Source organism: Pongo pygmaeus, chromosome 4 (genome assembly GCF_028885625.2).
Source record: "Pongo pygmaeus isolate AG05252 chromosome 4, NHGRI_mPonPyg2-v2.0_pri, whole genome shotgun sequence".
In the NCBI taxonomy this organism is placed as follows: Eukaryota; Metazoa; Chordata; class Mammalia; order Primates; family Hominidae; genus Pongo; species Pongo pygmaeus.
Window position 1 is genome coordinate 44,590,528 of NC_072377.2, and position 22,881 is coordinate 44,613,408.

Here is a 22,881-nt window from a genome sequence, read left to right on the forward strand (position 1 = left end):
ATATCCAAGTTACAGATATATTTAAAAGGCCTTTCTGTTTTTCTTTTCTCAGATCTTGTTTTGCTGGAAAAAGGATTTTTCCTCAATTGACTGAATTCTTTTTCTCCATTTTGTCTTGCCACTATTAGTGCATGCATAAGAAGCCAATAATTAGGAGATTGGCAAATGAAAAATCCACTGGATCCTTTTCTACCTGTCTGTGTAGTTACATATATGTTGCATGTGTGATGTTTTAAGGGAAGATAAAAGCTGTGGTTCCTTTTAAGATCATGTGACTTTAATCTTTGAGAAATAAAAACAGCTTTAAAGATTATTGGTGAAATGCAGATGTCATCAAAATGTAAATATGTAAACTAAACTCTGCAGGTCAGATATTAGGTTTGCTAAGTGCTTTAAGGTTATAAACTGCCTTTTTGGTTTTTGAGAACTGTTTGACTTGCCTGTTTCACAATTGGTAAGGCCTGGAGACCTATGGAATTAACCACATCCTTAATTATGCTGAAAGGAGTCAAACCTTGGCTGCACCTAGCATATAACTACAACAACTTACCAGGTTTTAAATTACAGTTAAAAATTGCTAGAAGTTACCATTATAACATGTAATTAAAACTACTGGAAATAGATTTGTATGTAAGGTGTGTAAGAACAGTAAAATGTGTTTTTAGTAAAAGATTATAAGAAGACATAGAAATGTAAATTCTTGCTTAGGGTTTAAGGGTTGTTTTGAATCAGATAATATAAGGCTGAAGGTTTAAACAAATAATGAAATGACTGTAAAAATTAATCTTGCAAAAATTTCATGTGTGAACATATTGACTAAATGCAAAAGGATATTATATGTTTTTTCTGTAAATTGATCATTAAAATAAAAGCATAACAAGGCACTCTTAAGGCACTAATCTGCTCTTTAGCAAAATTTATAAGGGGTTATAAAAGGTTTTGCTTTTTTAAATTTCTGAGTAATTATTTTGGCAAAATAACTGACATAGTAATCTGGAATTCTATTTCATAACATTAAGTGTTTTAAACCTCTAACATATTTAACAGGCTTCCCAAAATCAAACTTCGGTTTCAAAATTGTCTTTCCTGATGCCTGGTTTTAGATGCTACAGAGGGCCCCTGGAGTGTCCACAAGATAGGTAAACAGAATTATTTGACATGTTTCATTACATGGGATTGCCAAAATGATGTTCAATTTTCTTTAGGTTATATTTTGGTGAATAGTACTAATATATCTTCCAAAATTGTATGGGATTTCTAAAACTCTAATGTCTAAAGTATATGCCATCAATCATAATTAAGGTTGTTATGTTAAGTTATTGTAAACCACAATGACAACCAAACTTCTTTGTCAATCGTGTTTCTGACTGTAACTACCCTGGACTTTATGTTATTCACAGACAATCATTGTCTTGTTTGATCCTTTTCAAAGGATGCTCTGTAATAAGCTGTAGGAGCCTGACAAGTGCTCTAAATACAGGTTTCTCATTACCTTGGAAATTGTGACATTGGAATAAAGAAAAAATGTACAAGACTCACAAAGAGCAGAAATGCTCACTAATATCAAGCAAAACAAGAGCTAACTGGATGGACTGAACTAACACAAAACTGAAATAATCTTTTTGAGTTTTGCTTGGAACATTGCTAATCCTTGTTTTGTTTTTCAGAGTCAAGGAAACTTAATTTGAGCTACTTATGGCCTTTAATAATTGAGAAAGTTATACTCCTGTGTACAAAATTTGGAGCATATTTGTTTCTCTTTGCCTGGTTCCTCTAGAATTTGGAAACTATCTGTGAGTATTTTTAACTTATGGCAATACACTTGTTTGCATCAGTGCAATAAGAATCAATTTTCCTTTGCAACAGGATGCAAATGGAGAAGCTGGTTGTTTTACCAAGGTTTTGACTGGAAGAGTTTGCTTCCCTTTAAGGACTCAAGCTCAAATCTCAAAGCTGATAAAAGCTCCTTGAGAAAACTGGCCTCATATTCTTGTCTACCTAGTTCTTGTAGGTTCCTAACCTTTGATGAGTAAAGAATGTCATTTTCCAACAGGCCCAGGAACCACCTGCTCTTGGGACCTCAAGAAGAGAGGAGTTTACCAAACTAACAGGTATTTGAGGATAGAAACGCATGTCTGGGCTCAGTTTTAAAAGGTTTTATTTGAGATTCCTTGTGGAATAGAGTTCCACCAAAGCCAATCTAAAAGGCCTGCATAGAAATAATTATTCTTGCAGCACTTTTTGCAAATAATTAGCTCAAGTATAAGACAAAGTCTGTTTTGCAAACAACATAGTCCTATCATGATTTGTTTTTGTTTTTAAGAGAAATGAGAACAAGAGAGAGAGAAATTATGTTTCAAAACTTATCATCATTAAATTTTAGATTCATTAGTTGTTTTTAAGTTTTTGCCTACATTTTAGACTAACTGCTTGTTCCTGTGAACCAACCAGCAATCTCTGGCTGCAGCTCAGAAAGAACAAAAGGGATGGGTGATGTGAAAACCTGGATCAATATTCTGGTTTATGACAGTTATTCTGCAAATCCTGCCAGGAAGAGTATTTGCCAGGAAGAGAAAGGAACCAGGGATGCCTACTCCCCTCTTTCTAGATGAGTAGCCATTCATCTTCAGTCTGTACCACTTTTGAATGCATCCTGAATCCCTGGGATTCCTCTGAAAAAAAAAAATGCCTCCTTTTCTCTCCTCTGTCCTCTCTTCACTGCTAGGTAATTGTATCTCTGTACTATGAGACACTCCCCTCAAATGCATCCTCCAAACTGGGAAGAGTTAAATGGAATGCCCATCACCCAGAGGTTTTCTGTTTGGGAAAGCAAGACCAGTGGAGCTAACCAAAGCCAAGTACTATGCACACAAATCTTAGCAAGCATTACTATAGCCACCAGTTATCTGAGGATGTCACAAGACATCCTTTTCTCTCCCTTATTGAAGGAGGACTCAACTCCACAGCTTCACCTTAGCATTTGGCCTCTGATAAGGAGTCCATGCAGCCCCCTGGGACACATTTTTGCCCCAAACTCAATTCCAAGCTTTGGTTCAAATCCTTAGTACAAAGTTCTAGTTCTAAGGGATCCAGAGGAAGATGATAACAGAAGTTAAAAGGCACAGCACAGATGAGCAAGACTAATTCCTGCCAATTAATCCAAACTTCCCAATTCATAGATAAAGGTAATGCTGGTATTCATGACATAAATTAGGTCTAAGAAATTCAAAGGCTACTGACAGTGGGGGAGATAGGGCATATGTGGGTAAGATAGTATATTCCCACCGCCTAGGTCCCCCTGTTAACATGGGTGAAAGCCACTTTGATGCCCATGGGTGGCACCCTGCTGTTTTCAGGGACTCAGGGATACAAGAACAGAGGAAAGAAAGAGGAACATCTCACTCTTTCTTTCCAGGTATTTGCTGGGAAAAGAAAGGAACCAGGGATGCCTACTCCCCTCTTTCTAGAAGAGTAGCCATTCATCTTCAGTCTGTACCACTTCTGAATGCATTCTGAATCCATGGGATTCCTCTGAAAAAAAAAATGCCTCCTTTTTCCTTTTTCCTCCTCTGTCCTCTCTTCACTGATAGGTAATTTTGTCTCTGTACTATGAGACACTCCCCTCAAATGCATCCTCCAAACTGGGAAGAGTTAATTTCCCAAACCTTAGACTGGTTGGCTTAGGATTAGGCTCAGGGGAAGGGAACCCAGAAGCCTGACATTCCAGCAAAATAGTTTTTTTTTTTTTTTTAACCAGTTGGGCTTGTGGTCTCCCCCTCCTTGTGCAAACCAGTAAAACATCTCTAGATTTTCGTGCTGTCCTTACCCCATCCTTATTTTGATACATACTTTCTAATAACCTGGTTTGTCTCTTCTCACCTTCAGGCCATCAAACTCCAACTGGTCATGCAACTGGAGCCTTGAACTATGGCCCCTTCTGCTGGGGACATTCAGATAGTCTTCTGAAGGAGCTCTGTCTGCCATTTTCCCAAAACAGTACTCCCTGTCAGCAGGAAGCAGTTAAGATTGGTCTTCATCCTTTTCCTTATTCTTATTCTAATGGCAGTTAGATGTACTTCTTTAGAGGGGGAATGACAGATGCAGGAAGAAGATAAGGGGGAGGGTCCCTGGAGAATCTCCAACTGGCCTGTGCACTGGAAGAACAGGGTGAAACCAAGGGAAGTTCACACTGTTGAACTTTCAGGCCAGCAGGGAGGAGCCTGGCCTCTTCAGTTCCTGTGTGGCACGCTAGGATTCAATCTCTGAGGTGGGAGGCTGGTTAGCAGGACTTCATTTTAGAGTTTTTTTCTTTTTTTCCCTTTTTGCCCAATAAAATCCTGCCCTACTGACCCTTCAATCTGTCCACATGCTTAAATTTTTCTGGTTGTGTGACAAAAGCCTGGTTTTAGCTGAACTAAAGAACAAAATTGTGCAACAAACTGTTAAGTTTAAGTTTTTCCATCCTCCAATTCTTTCATGTATATTTGGAGTCATTTTTATTAGTGAGAAGTTAAACTATACTCCAGAAAATGAAAGCTAATTTCCCCTCAGAAACAGGTAAGTGAACAGACGGCCCTTGTAGAAAATTATATATATATTTATCTATTAGACTTAGGATGCCTCCAGGATAAATATATGTGTCTAGTGGCAAAATTTGAAATCTAGTTCTTTCCCTTTGTGAAATCATTTATGGATTTCCTTTAAATTTTTTTTTTTAACTTATTAGTCCTGAACCATGAATGCCTTAGGAAGCAAAAGGTCCTGTTATTCCCTGGGCTGAAAGGACTCTGGGAGATGAGTGATAGATTATATAAGCTATACAAGGACAGTCAATTACTATTGAAATGTGCTAAATAATGCCCTGAGGACTGAATAAATTAGTGTCTTTTCTACAGAATTCAGTGTACTTTTGTATTGGTTCCATATAGCTTTGGAAGGTGGGCAAGCTGTTCCTTTCTCAATATGTAGAAGATGTTAGTATCTGGTAAAGAAAAGATGAAACATCTTCATATAGTCATTTAGTACACACTCATGTTCCATTAGTATTATTGGAAATTAAACATTTTTAACCCAAATAATAGGAGTTTGTTTAATGGCACTGCAACTTTTTAAGCCCACATGAATGCTTTTATTTAGAGCATTAGTTGTTTGTTTCTTCTTGAGTGTTTGGTCTGATAAGTTCAAAAGGTTTTCCAGAGGACTGGGAACAGAGCTCAACAACAGCTTCCAAATCTTTTTCAAATCTCTTAATAGTGCTGCATACAAAGAATTAGGTATCCCTGGATCCCATTCATAGCCTTGCTTTACTTCACCAGTAATTGGGAGGGGATCATATGAGATGATGTCAACACTAGCATGACCAATATATCATTGTAGAATAGGCTTATGACCTTGATAAACTTTTCTTGGCAGCCGAACATTCTGAAATATCTGCCAGATTTCAGGTCTATTGACAGTGCCAAATGTTTTTATTAGGTCACCATAGAATTCTGGGTGCTGTTCCATGTATGAAGCTGCAGAACTCACATTTGGAATTATGCACAGAATGTTGGAGCTGGAAGGGGCCTTAGAAATTTTCTAGTCTGGCCCTCATATTAATGATGAAGAAATGGAGGTACAGTTAATTGAAGTAAACTGCCCAAGATCACAAAACGAGTTAGTGGCAAAACCACGCTCACTGATCAGTTCCTCTGAACTCCAATTCCCTCTTACTAATGGTTGTTCCACTGTAAAAGTCATCAACTTTGCTGAACAGATGGAAGTGAAAGAAATGGTGAATCAGTGGGAATGGGCCAAGCAGTGAGGCATATCTATTCTTTATTATTCTCACTCAGAACATAGCTTTAAAAGCATTTTATTGTTGATTTAATGTTCTTTTGTAATCCTTGCTTTACTTAAGGTCCACTCTTCAGTACTTTTTTCTGATTAATTTTTTTACTGAGGTATAATTTTCATATAGTAAAATGCACAGATGTTAAGATCCTATATTTTAAAAATCAATATATACACCAATGAATCCATCAGTCAAATCAAGATATAGAATATTCCCATTACTGCAGAAAATTCCCCTGTGTTTTTGCAGTCAATCCACACCCCTTGTCTCCACCAGAGGAAACTATTATTTTGATTTATATCATCATTGATTGTTTTTGCCTCTTTTAGAACTTTGCATAAATGAAATCATATAGCATGTACTCTTTTGTGGCTGGCTTCTGCTTAACAAAATATTTTTGAGATTCTTCAATTTGCAATTGTACCAGTAGTTCATTCATTTTTGTTTCTGTGTAATATTTTTACCACCATTTATTTAACAATTTTCTTGCTGATAAACATTTGTGTTGTTTTCAGTTTGGGGTTATTATGAATAAATCTGCTGTGAACATTATAATACAAGCTTTTGATTGACAAATATTTATTAATCTTAGAAACATACTGAGGAGTGAAATTCCTAAGTCATAAGGTAGATGATATTTAACCTTCTTAGACACTGCTGTACAATTTTCCAAAGTGATTGTACCATTTCTACACCCGCCAACAATATATGTACCTTTCAGTTGCTCCAAACTTGACATTGTAGTCTTTATTTCAGGCATTCTGGTTGGTATATAGTGAGATCTCATGTGGTTTGATTTGTGCATTTTCCCCATGACTAACAATGTTGAGCAGCTTTTCATATGCTTATTGACCAATTATTTGTGAAAAATAAATTTCTTTTGTGAAATTTCTGTTTTTGTCCACTTTAAAAAAATTAATTTTGTCTTTTTATTATTAATTTACAACACTTCTTTCACAGATGTATCTATTAAAAATATTTTTCTCAAGGTCTAACTTGCCTTTTCAGTTAGTAATGGCATTTTTGATGAGTAGGAATTTTAAACTATGATAAAATTCATTTTTTTTCCATTCATGGTTGGTGTTATTTTTCTTAACTCCAGGGTCATAAAAAGTTTTCTTCTATGTTCTATAGTTTTAGCTTTTACATTTTACTCTTGAATCAATATCTGAATAGATGTAGATATTGCCACTTTGTTCTGAGCCTATCACCGGTGAACTCTAAATAAAAAGTTTCAATTACATCCTTAGGAAAATATAATACATTGTGATATTTAGTATTTGTCTTCAGACATGCTGCTTATACATCTATACAGAAAGTAGTTTTATGTCTCTTTAAAGCAATTAAACAACCCGTGAGATGGATCTATAGTCCTCACAGCTAAGAGTGTCTCTGCCTAGCATGTAGTGAGAATGGCAGCCTTCATTCTCACAGTTCCTAGAGCTCTGTATTTTGATATGAAAACTCAAATTGCCGTTCTTTTGATTGGTCATTTCGAACTGTTTTTTAATACATTGCTCTAGCTCATTTATGACATCGAATTGTTGCTATTTGTTTTGATAGCTAGATTTGGTGTTTCTCATTCCATGTTTACAATTATGAACTTAACCTATTGTTAATTAAGGGCAATATAGGAAAGAATTCCAGAATGTGAAAATATGAGAAGCAAGTAAGAAGAAAAAATAAGGCTATAAGTAAAATAATACCTTTCTAAACTCACTTAAAATGATGATGTATAAATTAAAGCAGGAGGTAATGTAAATTGTGCAAAGCTGATTAGGGACAGGATAGGGAGAGGCATGGAAAGCATGCAGGGGACTCAGCCTTTATACAATAAGAGTTTAGGAGACCAAGCTAATGGAAGGGTTTGAATGGAAGACAATGAGATGGCCTTAGAACTTAAGGCATGCAGAGACTGGAGCCAATGAGACAATAAGTGGAACAATTGCAATTTACCAGCAGAGGGGTACTAAGGATTGTTGTTGGAAGAATAGTGGAGGAGGAAAGATACCAGAGTTATTTCAGATTACTGATGTAGGGGAAAGAAAATTACACCAAGGATTTGAACATAATGGGTCAGGTAGCAAATAAGGGAAGCCAGCAACAATAGGAATGTTTAGGGAAAGAACATTTAGTTTAGAAATGTGCTGAGGACAGTGTTTGGACTTGGCAGATGTCAAGGCTTGAATTCCACCTTCACAACTTACCAGCGGCATGGCACTAAGCACATTGCAGAAGCTCACTGAATTTTTCTAAACTTATTTTTCTCATATGTAAAAATGATGTTATAGTACCCATCCCAAAAAATGTTTTGAGAAATCTGATTTAGAATATATAAAAATACTCAGTACTCTTGGGTTTGAGGTGCAGTGGAATATTAGACAGACCAACAGAAAGTTTTAAATATTATTGGTATTTTATAAACAGTTAAAACTGAGTTATAGGCAGTTCATTGAGTTGTTACTGTTCCATGGTTAAATTATGTTACTTTGTTGGACATTGAATACCCCCAACTCTAGCTATTGTAATAAACTTAAAATGAGCATATTTGTATACATACTATTTTCATTTTGTTAATATATCCTCTTATTTTTCTCCCAATACTTAATAGAGAAAAAAAAAAACAAATATGGCAAATACCTGATCAAATTTATGAGCTTTCATTTCCTGAAAAGCTAACATTTGATTTTCTTACACATTCCAGAATTGTGTGTAGGCTCTGGCTATACTAAGTAGATGACACGGTAAAATCCTAAAATGTTCATCTTGCAACTTTTTCCAGTCTGGAGTCTGTCTTTGGATCAGCAATAATTGCCTGGACAGCTATAATGGCTTCATTAACTGTTGTTTGTGTTCTGTGTTTTTTATGCAGTGATAGAGAAAATGCATCTCCCTTGTCAAAATCTAAATGTGCTCATCTAAACCTAACTGCATCTGATGTAAACACTTGTGATCTAAAATTCAAATTGCATGAAACTGAAGTTTAATGCAATCTAAAATTCAAATTGCATGAAACTGAAGTTTAAGCAAAACCATTAAACTGGCTTCAAAATCGGGAGTATTTACTTTGAAATGCATTTTTAAAGCTTCATAGTCCACATTGTTTTGTATTAATAGGCACCAAATATATATATATTTAGTACTATATTCTTATGCAAAATTTCTACCTAAACCAAAGAGCCATTCAATGACTGTTTATTGATCTGTGATCTTGAAGAAGCAATTAACATCTTGGATATATTTTTTGAAGAACTTTTCCAGTCACTGCCATATATCTATTTTAAATTTTTTTGGTTTCAATCTTGTAGTGTCTTGAGATTCTAGTCTTTAAGATAAACAATATGATTTCTAGCTTCTGTTTTATCTTTGCAGTTAATTTCAGCAGTGTTCTGAAATATATAAAATGCTTAATGAGATTCAGTGTTATCGTTACGTTAGGCTATGCCAGTTCCCACTTGTAAAAATGCTGCCAAAGCTAGAGCCTGTCTACCTGATTTTTTTTTCTCATTTATTACTTTTATTTTCACCTTTTATTTTAGGTTCAGGGGTACATGTGCAGATTTGTTACATGGGTAAATTATGTCTCATGAGAGTTTGGTGTGAAGATTATTTTGTCACCCAGGTAATGAGCATACCACTTGACAGTTTTTCAATCTTCATCCTCCTTTCAACCTCCCCTTAAGTAGACCCCAGTGTCTGCTGTCCCCATCTTTGTATCTATGTGTATTTGATTTTTAGTTTCTACTTATAAGTGAAAACATGCAATATTTGGATTTCTGTTTCTGTGTTTATTTCCATAGGATAATGTCATCCAGCTCCATCCATGTTGCTCTAAAGGACACGATTTTTTGCTTTTTATGACTGCATAGTATTCCATAGTGTATATGTACTACATTTTCTTTATCCAATCAACTGTTGGTGGGCAGTTAAGTTGATTCCATGTCTTTGCTATTGTGAATAGTGCTGTTATGAACATACATGTGCACACATGTGTCTTTGCTAGAATTATTTGTATTCCTTTGACTGTATATCCAGTAATGAGGTTGCCATATTGAATGGTAGTTCTAAGTTCTTTGATAAATCTTCAGACTACTTTCCACAGTAGCTGAACTAATTTATATTCCCACCGACAGTATATAGCCATTCCCTTTTCTCCAGAATCTTGCCACTATCTGTTATTTTTTGACTGTTTAATTAGAATTATTCTGACAGGTGTGAGATTCCATCTCATTGTGGTTTTGATTGACATTTCTCTTACAATTAGTGATGTTGAGCATTTTTTCATATGCTTTTTGGGTATGTGCATATCTTCTTCTGAGAAGTGCCTATTCACATCCTTTGCCCATTTTTAAATGGGATTATTTGATTTTGCTTGTTGTTTTGTTCCTTATAGATTCTGGATATTAGGCCTTTGTTAGATGCATAGTTTACAAATATTTTCTCCCTTTCTGTAGTTTGTCTCTTTACTCTGTTGATAGTTTCTTTGTCTGTGCAGAAGTTTTGTTTATTAGGTCTCCCTTGTCAATTTTTGTATTTGTTTCAATTGCTTTTGGAACCTTTGTCATCAAATCTTTGCCAAGGACTATAAGAAAACCCATTTGGTTTTCTTGTAGGATTTTTATAGTTTTTGTTTTACATTTAAGTCTTCAATACATCTTGAAGTTGAGTTTTGTGTATTGTGGAAGGAACAGATCCAGGGTTCAATCTTCTGCATATGGCCAGCCAGTTATCCCAGCACCATTTATTGAATAAGAAGACCTTTCTCCATTCCTTGTTATTGTTGTCTTTTTTGAAGTTCAGATGATTCCAGGTGTGTGGCTTTATTTCTGGGTTTTCCAACATGTTCCATTGGTTTATCTGTTTATCTGTTTTTGTACCAATACCATGCTGTTTTGGTTACTGTAGTCTTATAGTATAGTTTAAAATCAGGTAATATGATACCTCCTGCTTTCTTCTTTTTGCTTAGGATTGCTTTGGCTATTCAGGATTTTTTCTGATTCTATACGAATTTTAAAATAGTTTTTCCTAATTCTGTGAAAATTGGTGTTGGTAGTTTGATACAAATAGCATTGTATCTGTAAACTGCTTGGGGCACTATGGCCACTTTAACAGTATTGGTTCTTTCTATTCATAAGCATGGAATGTTTTTCCATTTATTTATGTTATTCCGACTTCTTTCAGCAGTGTTTTGTAATTCTTTGTAGAAATCTTTCATCTCCCATGCTTAGCTGTATTTCTAGGTTTTTTATTCTTTTTGTGGCTGTATTACTTCCTTCTTACACTGCTATAAAGAACTGCCTGAGACTGGGTAATTTATAAAGAAAAGAGGTTAAATTGACTCACAGTTCCACATGACTGGGAAGGTCTCAGGTAACTTACAACCATGTTGAAAGGGGAAGCAAGCATGTCATTCACACGGTGACAGGAGAGAGAATTGCAGAGTGAAGTGGGAAAAGGCCCTTATAAAACCATCAGATGTCTTGAGAACTCACTCACTATCATGAGAACAGTATGGGGGAACAGCCCCCATGACCTAATTACCTCACATGAAGTCCCTTCCCCAACATATGGAGATTACAATTCAAGATGAGATTTGGGGTGGTGATGCAGAGCCAGACCATATCAGTGGCTATTATAAATGAGATTGCATCCTTGATTTGACTCTAAGATTGGACATTATTGGTGTATATAAATGGTATAAGTTTTTCTACACTTATTTTGTATCTTGAAACTTTGCTGAAATTGTTTATTAGATCTGGGATTCTTTGGCAGGGACTATGTGATTTTCTAAGTATAGAATCATATCTTCTGTGAAGAGAGATAATTTGGCTTTCTCTCTTTTTATTTGGATGCCTTTTATGTCTTTCTTCTGCCTGATTGTTGTGGGTGGCACTTCCAGGAGTGGTGAGAGTGGGCATTCTTGTCTTATTACAAATCTCAAGGGGAATGGTTCCAGCTTTCTCCATTCAGTATGATTTTGGCTGTGGATTTTTCATCAATTGCTCTTATTATTTTGAGGTATGTTCCTTTATTTCTTAATTTGTTAAGGGTTTTTTAACTTTAAGGGGTATTGAATTTTATTAAAAGTCTTTTATGTGTCTGTTGAGATAATCATGTGGTTTTTGTTTTTAGTTCTGTTTATATGGTGAATTGCATTTATTGATTTGTGTATGTTGAACCAACCTTGCATCCCAGGAATAAAGCCTGCCTGATTGCAGTGGATTCACTGTTTGATGTGCTGCTGGATTCAGTTTGCTGATTTTTTTTTTTGAGGATTTTGCATATATGTCTATTAGGGATACTGGCTTGAAGTTTTCTTTTTTCATTGTGTCTCTGCTAGGTTTTGTTATCAGACTCATAGAATAAGTTAGGGATAAATCCCTCTTCCTCCCTTCTTTGGAATAGTTTCAGTAGGACTTTTATCAGCTTTTCTCTGTATGTCCGGTAGAAGTCAGCTGTGAATTCATCTGCCAGAGCTTTTTCTGGTTGGTAGGCTTTTTATTACTGATTCAATTCAAGAACTTGTTACTGATTGGTTTGGGGTTTCAGTTTCTTTATGGTTCAATACAACAGGTTCTTTGTTTCAAGGAATTTATCATTTTCTTCTAGCTTTTCAAGTTTGTATGCATAGAGATGTTCAAAATAGTCTCTGATGGTTTCTTGTATTTCTTTGGGGACTCTGATAAGAACTCCTTTGTTATTTCTGATTATGTTTACTGGGATCTTTTCCCTTTTCTCTTTATTAGTCTAGCTAGTAGAATATTAACCTTAAAAAAACCCCAACTATTGGTTTCATTAATGTTTTGTATGATTTTTTGCATCACAATTTTATTCAGTTCAGCTCTGGTTTTGGCTATTTTCTCCTGCTATATTTGGTGTTGGTTTGCTCTTGTTTTTACAGTTCTTCAATGTTGTTAATTTGAGATCATTCTAACTGTCTGATGTCGATGTTTAGCACTATTACTTTCTCTTAACACTGCTTTAGTGTCCAAGAGACTCTGATATGCTGTATTTTTACTTTCATGAGTTTCAAAGAATTTCTTGGTCCTACCCTAATTTTATTGTTTATCCCAAAGTGATTCAGAAGCAGGTATTAAATTGCTGTGTAATTCTGTGATTTAGAGAGATCTTGGTATGGTTTCTATCTTTATTCTGTGATCTGAAAGTGTAGTTGGTATAATTTCAGTTTTTTGGGATTTGTTGAAAATTGCTTTATGGCCAACAGTGTGGTTAACTTTAGTGTATGTGCCATGTGCAGGTGAGAAGAATGTGTATTCTGCTGTTTTTGAGGAGATTGTACTATAGTTGTCTGTTAGGTCCATTTGGTCAAGTGTCAAGTTTAGATCCTGAATATCTTTGTTGGTTTTCTGTCTCAATGATCTGTCTAATATTGTCAGTGGAGTGTTCAAGTCTCCTACTATTATTGTATGTTTATATAGTCTCTTCATAAGTCTCTAAGAACTTGTTTTATGAATCTGGGTGCTCCAGTGTTGGCTGTGTATATATTTAGGATGGTTAAGTCTTCTTATTGAATTGAAGTCTTTATCACTATATAATATTTCTCTGTCTTTTTTGATCATTGCTGGTTTAAAGTCTGTTTTGTCTGAAGTAAGAATAGCACCCCGTGCTCTTTTTGTTTTCCATTTGTTTGATGGATTTTTCTCCACCTTTTTACTCTGACCCTATTTGTGTCAGTGCATGTGACATGGGTCTCTTGAAGACAGCATACAGTTGGGTGCTGCTTATTTATCCAACTTGCTACTCTTTGTCTTTTAATAACCATTTAGCCCATTTATAATCAAGGTTAATATTGATATGTATGGATTTGATCCTGTCATTTTGTTGTTATGAAGACTTGATTGTGTAATTACTTTATAGTGTCTATGGATTATGTACTTAAGTATGTTTTTGTGGTGGCCAGTAATGATCTTTCATTTCCATGATTAGCACTCCCTTTAGGACCTCTTATAAGAGAGGTTTAGTGGTAAAAAAAATTCCCTTAGCATTTGCTTGTTTGAAAAGGATTTTATTTCTCCTTTGCTATGAAGCTTAGTTTCATTGGATATGAAATTCTTCGTTGGAATATCTTTTCTTTAAAAATGCCACATTTAAAGGAGGTGGCTGAGATGGCCAACTACAAGCAGCTAGTGTATGTTGCTCTCATGGAGAGGAACAGAAGGGGAAAGTAAATACAGCACCTTCAACTGAAACATCCAGCCACTTACGTTGGGAATAATCAAGGAAACAACTTGACCCAAAGAGAATGGAGAAAAGCGAGGGAGGATGATGGCCCATCTGGAATGACAGAGCCAGGGGAACCTCCCTCACCCAGGGGAGTGGTGAGTGAATGTGCAACCCTGGAAACCCATGCTTCTCTCATGGATCTTTGTAACTTTTAGGTCAGGAGATCCTCTCATTCATGAACCTACTTCACCAGGGCTTTAAGTCTGACACACAGAGCTATGTGGAGTCTCGGCAGAGCAGCCACTCAGCCATGTGCAGAGACCAAATACTTTAGATACTCAGAGTTTCTGGGCATCCTGGCAAAAGCAGCTGCAACTCCAGCAAAGCAGGAGGTTAGACCCCCATACATACCCCTAGGAAAGAGGCTAAATCCAGGAGGCCAAGCAGCAGCAGTCTGCAGACCCCACTTCTATGGCACCTTACAAGATAAGACCCACTGTCTTTGAATTCCAGCCAGCCACCGGTAGCAGCTTTACATCTGCCTGAGATGGACCTCCCAGGGGGATGGGTGGGCTGCCATTTTTGCTGTTTAGGTGACTTAGCCATTCCAACCTTCAGGCTTAGGAGACTCCAAGCTGACTGGGGGCAGAGGTGATACCTCAACACAGCACTGCTAGGGCCTCCAGCCACCTCGATCAGTGTCCTCCTGCATACAGAGATATGAAACCTCTCTAGGACAGAGCTCCCTTGGTGTGGGGGGTGGGGGTGTGGGCTGCCATTTTTGCTGTTTGGGCAACTTATCCATTCTAGCCCTTGGGCTTTGGAAAGTCCAAACTAATTGGGGGCAGAGACAGTACCCCAGTATAGCACAGCTGCTCTGTGAAAATGTGGCCTGACTGCTTTTTAAAGCAGGTCCCTGATCCCGTTCATCATCACTGGGTAGAGCCTCCCAACAGAGGTCTCAAGCCACCTCCTACAGGTGCATTTGGGCTAGCAATAGGTCCATACCTCCCTGGGATTGAGCTCCCAAAGGGAGAGGCAGGCTGCCATATTTGCTGTTTCACAGCCTTCACTGGTGACAACTCCAGGCACTTGAAAATGTGAGGCAACTAGAGACTAAATCAGACCCCCAGCATACCACAGCAGCCCTACAGAAAAGTGGCTAGACTGTCACATGTGTGCCCATTCCCATATCTCCTCACCAGGCAGGTCCTCCATGCCTGGGCCTCTAGCCACCCCTGACCAGAATTATCAAGCCAGTAGCAACTTGGCAATTCCCTGAACAGAGCCTCCAGGGGCAACTGAAAACCTCTCTTCCATTGCCTTTGAAGAGAAACTGTTTTTATTACCCTCAGACTAATGAAGTAGTAAAGACCTTAGGTGCCTCATCCACACCTCCAACAAGCTGCAGTTGACCCAAGCAGAGGAGGCCAATCCATCTCTCATGGGTCGCATACACCCTCTACTGATCATCACCAGACAGGGAACCCTTGGCTACAACCCTCCATCTTGGGTTGATTTCACTGAGTGATTGCTGACCCACATCTATCTGGGGTGGAGTCCGCAGGAGACAAGCAATGTAGTGGCACAGCAGGCCAGCTGATGTGGACCCCAGAGGGTTTGGTGCGGAGCTGCATCTTTAGTGGAGTTTGGCCAGGAACAGCCATCCTTCTAGTTTCAACTTGCTCCCATAAAAGACGTTAGCCTTAGGGGAACTGTTGGACTTGATTTCTGCGGGGTGGTCTGGCACATCAGATGAGGTTGGTCAAACCTGATCACTCCATGGTCCACTGGCATCTAACAGGGCCCCAGCCTGGCCATGCCCACTTACAGGGGAGTTCAAGGTGCCCTGGGGCAAACAACATAGCTTCTATGATAGTAGACTGTGCTTGACCAGTGGAGAGGTCCAGTGTGGAAGCCCTTATGGCCATGCACCAGCTTACACCCTCCCTTCTTATACTACAGCTTCCCCTGAGCCCATGGCAAGTCCCCACATCATTTTGCTGGCATGTAACTGCACAGGCAGGTTTTGCTTTACTTGCCCTGCCAGCATGCAGGAGTGCAGTACACTGCCCCACCCCTGTTGACCACTATTGCAGATGTAGTCTTGGCGGGCACAGAACCAGCAAGCCCTGCACCCACTAGTGCCCCACCCTTGTCCTAATGCTGGGCAGAAGACAGGGGATCCTCCCACATCCTGAGCAATCACTTTCACTTGCGGAACACAGGAAGGCAACTAAATTTGCACCAGGCAGCACCATACTCCAAGTTAACACAACCTTGAGTGCAATAGCACACACAGTCTCCAGCAGGGGCCCTCCTGCTCCTAAATGCCCTTACCCCCTAGTGCAGTGGACTCTAAACCTTGAGGATCCAGAGAATAAAGTTGGAGCCCAATACAAGTCCCCAAGAATTAGAGCATACAGTCCAGGAGTTGGGAGTGGAACATTAAAACCTCCCCCAAATGAAGCCAGTCTACTGAATCCACCTTATATCACAATCAAACCCTCAAAGTTATCAAATAGGATAAAAGAAAAAAAATCCAAGATCAGCAGCCTCAAAGATTGAAGATAGATAAGCCCACAAAGATTAGAAAGAATCAGTGCAAGAATGCTGAAAACTCAAAAAGCCAGAGTGCCTTTCCTCCAAATGACTGCAACACCTCTTCACCAAGGTTTTGGAACAAGGCTGAGGCTGAAGATGGCTGAAATGACAGAAGTAGAATTCAGGATAGGGGTAGGTACAAAGTTCACTGAGCTACAGGAATATGTGGTAATCCAATTCAAGGAAGATAAAAATCATAATAAAACAATGCAGGAACTGACAGACAAAATAGCCGTATAAAGAAGAACATAACTGACCCTATAGAGCTAAAAATCATACTACAAGAATTTCATAATGCAATCACAAATATCAATAGCAGAATAGACAAAGCAGAGGAAAGAATCTCAGAGCTTAAAGACTGACTTTCTTAAATAAGACAGGGAGACAAGAATAGAGAAAAAAGAATAAAAAGGAATGAACAAAACCTATGAAACTATGGGATTACAAAAGGAGACTGAATCTATGAATGACTTGTATAATGAAAGAGATGGGGAAAATGGAACCAACTTGTAAAACATACTTCAGTATATTTTCCAGGAGAGTTTCCCCAACTTAACTAGAGAGGCTAACATTCAAATTCAGAAAATTCAGAGAAGCCCAGTAAGATTCTTCACAAAAAGATCATCCCTAATAACACATAATCTTCAGATTCTCCAAGGTCAAAATGAAAGAATGAAATGTTAAAGGCAGCTAGAGAGAAAGACCAGGTCACATACAAAGGGAAGCCCATCAGACTCATATACAAAAGGAAGCCCATCAGACTAACAGAAGACCTCTCAGCAGAAACCTTACAAGACAGAAGAGACTGTGGACCAATATTCAACATTCTTAAAGAAAAGAAATTCTAACCATGGAAATTGAACAACCTGCTACTGAATGACTCTTGGGTAAACAATGAAATTAAGGCAGAAATCAAGAAGTTCTTGAAACTAATGAGTACAAAGAGAAAATGTACAGAGTATCTAGATCACAAATAAGACAGTGATAAGGGGGAAATTTATAGCAATAAATGCCTACATCAAAAAGTTTGAAAGATCTCAAGTTAACAACCTAAAATCACAACTAAAAGACCTAAAGAACAGGACAAACAAATCCTAAAGCTAGCAGAAGACAAGTAAGAACCAAAATCAGAGCTGAACTGAAGAAGACTGAGACACCAGCAACCATTCAAAAGATCAACAAATCCAGGAGCTATTCTTTGAAAATATTAGTAAAATAGATAGACCACTAGGTAGACTAATAAAGAAGAAAGAAGAGAAATTCAAATAAACACAATCAGAAACACAAAGGGAGATATTACCACTGACACCCCAGAAATACAAACAACAATCAGAAAATATTATGAACATCTCTATGCACATAAACTAGAAAATCTAGAAGAAATGGATACATTCCTGCTCATATACACCCTCCCAAGACTGAACCAGGAAAAAAATTGAATCCCTGAACAGAACAATAACAAACAATGAAATTGAGGCAGTAATAAGTGGCCTACCAACCAAAAAAAAAAAAAAAAAAAAAAAAGCCCAGGACTAGATGGATTCACAGCTGAATTTTACCAGATGTACAAGGAAGAGTTGGTACTATTCCTACTGAAACTATTCCAAAAAATTGAGGAGGAAGGCCTCCTCCCTAACTCATTCTAGAAGGCCAGTATAATCCTGTTACCCAAACCTGGGAAACATAGAAGAAAAAAAGAAAACTTCAGGCCAATATCCTTCATGAACATTGATGCAAACATCCTCAACAAAATGCTGGCAAGCCAAATTCAGCAGCACATCAAAAAATTTATCCACCAGGATCAAGTAGGCTTTATCTCTGGGATGCAATGTTGGTTCAACATACACAAATCAGTAAATGTAATTCATTACATTAATAGAACTAAAGACAAAAAAACCACATGATCACTTCAATAGATGCAGAAAAGGCTTTTGATAAAATTCAACATTCATTCATATTAAAAACTCTCTATAAACTAGGTATTGAAGAAACATACCTCAAAATATTAAGAGCCATATATGACAAACCCACACCCAACATCATACCGAATGGGCAATAGCCAGAACTACTCCCCTTGAAAACTGATACAAGACAAGGATGTCCTCTCTCACTATTCCCATTCAACATAGTATTGGAAGTCCTGGCCAGGGCAATCAAGCAAGAGAAAGAAATAAAGGACATCCAAATAGGAAGAGAGGGAGTCAAACTATCTTTGTTTGTAGATGACAGAGTCCAATGTTAGAAAACCCTATTGTCTCAGCCAAAAAGCTTCTTAAGCTGATAAACAACTTCAGCAAAGTCTCAGGATACAAAATAAATGTTCAAAAATCGATAGCATTTCTACACATTAACAGCAGTCAAGCCGAGAGCCAAATTAGGAACAAATTCTAATACACAATAGCCACAAAAAGAATAAAATATCTAGAAATACAGCTAACTTTGGAGGTGAAAGATCTCTACAAAAGAACTACAAAACACTGCTCAGAGATATCAGACATAACACAAGCAAATGGAAAAACATTTTATTCTCATGGATAGGAGGAATGAGTGTCATTAAATTGGCCATATTACCCAAAGGAATGTATAGATTTAATGATATTTCTATTAAACTACTATTCAGATTCTGCAAAGAACTATAAAAAAACTATTTTAAAATTCCTATGGAACCAAAAAAGAGACAGAATAGCCAGGGCAATAAACTAAGAAATAAGAACAAAGCTGGAAGCATTACATTCCCTGACTTGAAAATATACTACAGGGCTACAGTAACCAAAACAACATGGTACTGGTATAGGAGCAGACCTATAGACCAATGGAACAGAATAGAGAACCCAGAAATATGTCTGAACACCTTCAGCTATCTGATCTTTGATTAATCTGAGAAAAACAAGCAGTGGGAAAAGGGTTTTCTATTAAGTAAATGGCGATGGGATAACTGGATAGCCATATGTAGAAGATTAAAACTGGAGCTCATCCTTACACCATATACAAAAATTAACTCAAAATGAATTAAAGACTTAAATGTAAAACCCAAAACTATGAAAACCTTGGGAGACAACCTAAGCAATACCATTCAGGACATATGCACTGGCAAAGATTTCATGAAAAAGATGCCGAAAGCAATTGCAACAAAAGCAAAAATTGACACAAAGGGTATCATTAAACTAAAGAGCTTCTGCACAGCAAAAGAAACTATTGACAGAGTAAACAGACATCCTACAGAAAGGGAGAATATTTTGCAAACTATGCATCTGATAAAGGTCTGGTATCCAGCATCTATATGGAAATTAAACAAATTTACAAGAAAAAAAAACTCATTAAAAATGGGCAAAGAACATGAACAGCCACTTTTCAAAATAAGACATACATGTGGACAACAATCATATGAAAAAAGCTCAATATCATTGATCTTTAGGGAAATACAAATCAAACCACAATGAGATTCCATCTCACACCAGTTAGAATGACTATTATTAAAAAGTCAAAAAATAACAGATGCTGGGAGGTTGTGGGGAAAGAGGAATTCTTATACCCTGTTGGTGGGAGTGTAAATTAGTTCAGTCATTGTGGAAGACAGTGTGGTGACTCCTCAAAGCCCTAAAGACAGAAATACCATTTGACCCAGCAACCCTATTACTGGGTATAAACCCAAAGGAATATAAATAATTCTATTATACAGACACATGCATGCATATGTTCATTGCAACACTCTTCACAATAGCAAAGACATAGAATCAACTTAAATTCCCATCAATGATAGACTGGATAAAGAAATGTGGCACATATGCAACACGAAATACTATGCAGTCATAAAAAGAATGAGATCGTGGCCTTTGCAAGGACATGGATGGAGCTGAAGGGCATTATCCTTAACAAATTAATGGAGGAACAGAAAACCAAATACCACATGTTCTCATTTATAAGTGGGAGCTAAATGATGAGAACACAGGGATACATAGAGGGGAACAACACACACTGGAGCCCTTTGGAGGGTGTAGGGTGGGAGGAGGGAAAGGATCAGGAAAAATAACTATTGGCCTAATACCTGGGTGATGAAATAATCTGTACAACAAACCCCCATGACTCATGTTTACCTATGTAATAAGCCTTCACATGTATCCCGGAACTTAAAATAGAAGTTAAAAAATAAGCTGAAGATAGGCCCCTAATCTCTTCTGGCTTGTAACATTTCTACTGAAAGGTCCTCATTAGCCTGATGGGGTTTCCTTTGTAGGTGTCCTGCCCCTACTCTCTTTCTGCAGCTAATATTTTTTCTTCTGCTTTGACCTTGGAGAACTTGATGACCATGTGTCTTGGGGATGTTTGTCTTGAATGTTATCTCACAGGGATTCTCTGAATTTCCTGAATTTGCATGTTGACCTCTCTATCGAGGTTGGAGATATTTTTGTGGACAATATGCTCAAATAAGTTTTCCAAATTGATTGCTCTCTCTTCCTCTTTTTCAGGGATCCCAGTGTGTCATAGGTTTGGTCTGTTTACATAATCTCATATTTCTTGGAGGTTTTGTTTTTTTTAAGTTTGTCTGACTTGATTCAAAGAAGCCATAATCAAGTTCTGAGATTCTTTCCTCAAGTTGGTCTATTTTGCTGGTAATACTTCCAATTGTATTACAAAATTCTTTTTTTTTTAGTTCCTAAAGGCTTTTAAAAAAATTAAAAAATATATCATAATAAGTTATTTAGTGGTGATTTCTGTGATTTGGGGGCACCCATCACCCAGGCAGTGTGCACTGTACCCAATGTGTAGTCTTTTATCCCTCACCCCCTCCCACCCTTTCCCCAAGTTCCAATGTCCATGATACCATTCTTATGCTTTTGCATCCTCATAGCTTAGCTCCCACTTATGAGTGAGAACATATGATGTTTGGTTTTCCATTCCTGAGTTACTTCAACTAGAATAATGGTCTCCAATTCCATCCAGATTGCTGTGAATGCCATTATTTCATTCCTTTTTATGGCTGAGTAGTATTCCATGGTGTATATATACATTTTCTTTATTCACTCATTGATTGATGTGCATTTGGACTGGTTCCATGTTTTTGCAATTGCAAATTGTGCTGCTATAAACATGTGTTTGCAAGTATCTTTTTCATATAATGACTTCTTTTCCTGTGGGTAGATACCAGGTGTAGGACTGCTAGATCAAATGGTTGATCTACTGATCTACATTCCTTAACAGATGAGGTTAAGGAATCCTCATGCTGTTTTCCATAGTGCTTATACTAGTTTACATTTGTACAAACAGTGTAAAAGTGTTCCATTTTCACCACATCCATGCCAACATCTATTATTTTGTGATTTCTTGATTATGGCTATGCTTGCAAAAGTAAGGTAGTATCACATTTTGGTTTTGATTTGCATTTCTCTGATCATTAGTAATGTTGAGCATTTTTTTCATATGCTTGTTGGCCATTTTGTATATCTTCTTTTGAGAATTGCCTATTTATGTTTTTAGCACAATTTATCGTGGGAATGTTTGCTTTTTTCTTGCTGTTTTGTTTGAGTTCCATGTAGATTCTGGATATTAGTCCTTTGTCAGATGTATACATTGCAAAGATTTTATCCCATTCTGTGAGTTATCTGTTTACTCTGCTGATTATTTCTTTTGCTGTGCCAAATCTTTTTAGTTTAATTTAATCCCATCTATTTATTTTTGTTTTTGTTGCATCTGCTTTTGGGTTCTTGGTCATGAAGTCTTTGCCTGAGCCAATGTCTAGAAGGGTTTTTTTTTCAATGTTATCTTCTAGAATTTTTATGGTTCAGGTCCTAGATTTAACTCTTTTATCCATCTTGAGTTGATTTTTGCATAAGGTGAGAGATGAGGATCCAGTTCCATTCTTCTACTTGTGGCTTGCCAACTATCCCAGTACCATTTGCTGAATAGGGTGTCATTTTCCCATGTTATGTTTTTGTTGCTTTGTCAAAAATCAGTTGACTTAAAGTATTTGGCTTTATTTCTGGGTTTCCTGTTCTGTTCCATTTGTCTATATTCCTGTTTTTTTTTTTTTTTTTTTTTTTTTTTTTTTTTTTTTTTTTTACCAGTATCATCCTGTTTTGGTGACTATGACTTTATAGTGTAGTTTGAAGTCAGGTAATGTAATGCCTCAAGATTTGTTCTTTTTGCTTTGTCTTGCTTTGGCAATGTGGGCTCTGTTTTGGTTATATATGAATTTTAGGATTTTATTCCTAGTTACATGAAGAATGATAGTGGTATTTTGATGGTAATTGCATTGAATTTTT

At 37.1% G+C, this 22,881-nt stretch overlaps 1 long non-coding RNA gene across 1 annotated transcript in view; it reads left to right on the forward strand.

Annotated features, from left to right (window-relative positions):
* The window catches only part of LOC134739584 (uncharacterized), a 103,146-nt gene extending 96,543 nt beyond the window's left edge, over window positions 1-6,603 (forward strand). The window contains exons 3-5 of the long non-coding RNA XR_010126381.1: window positions 1,668-1,793; window positions 2,054-2,111; window positions 3,886-6,603. This is a non-coding gene — a long non-coding RNA (uncharacterized LOC134739584). The remainder of the gene's footprint in view (window positions 1-1,667; window positions 1,794-2,053; window positions 2,112-3,885) is intronic.
* The last annotated feature ends 16,278 nt before the right edge of the window (window positions 6,604-22,881 follow it).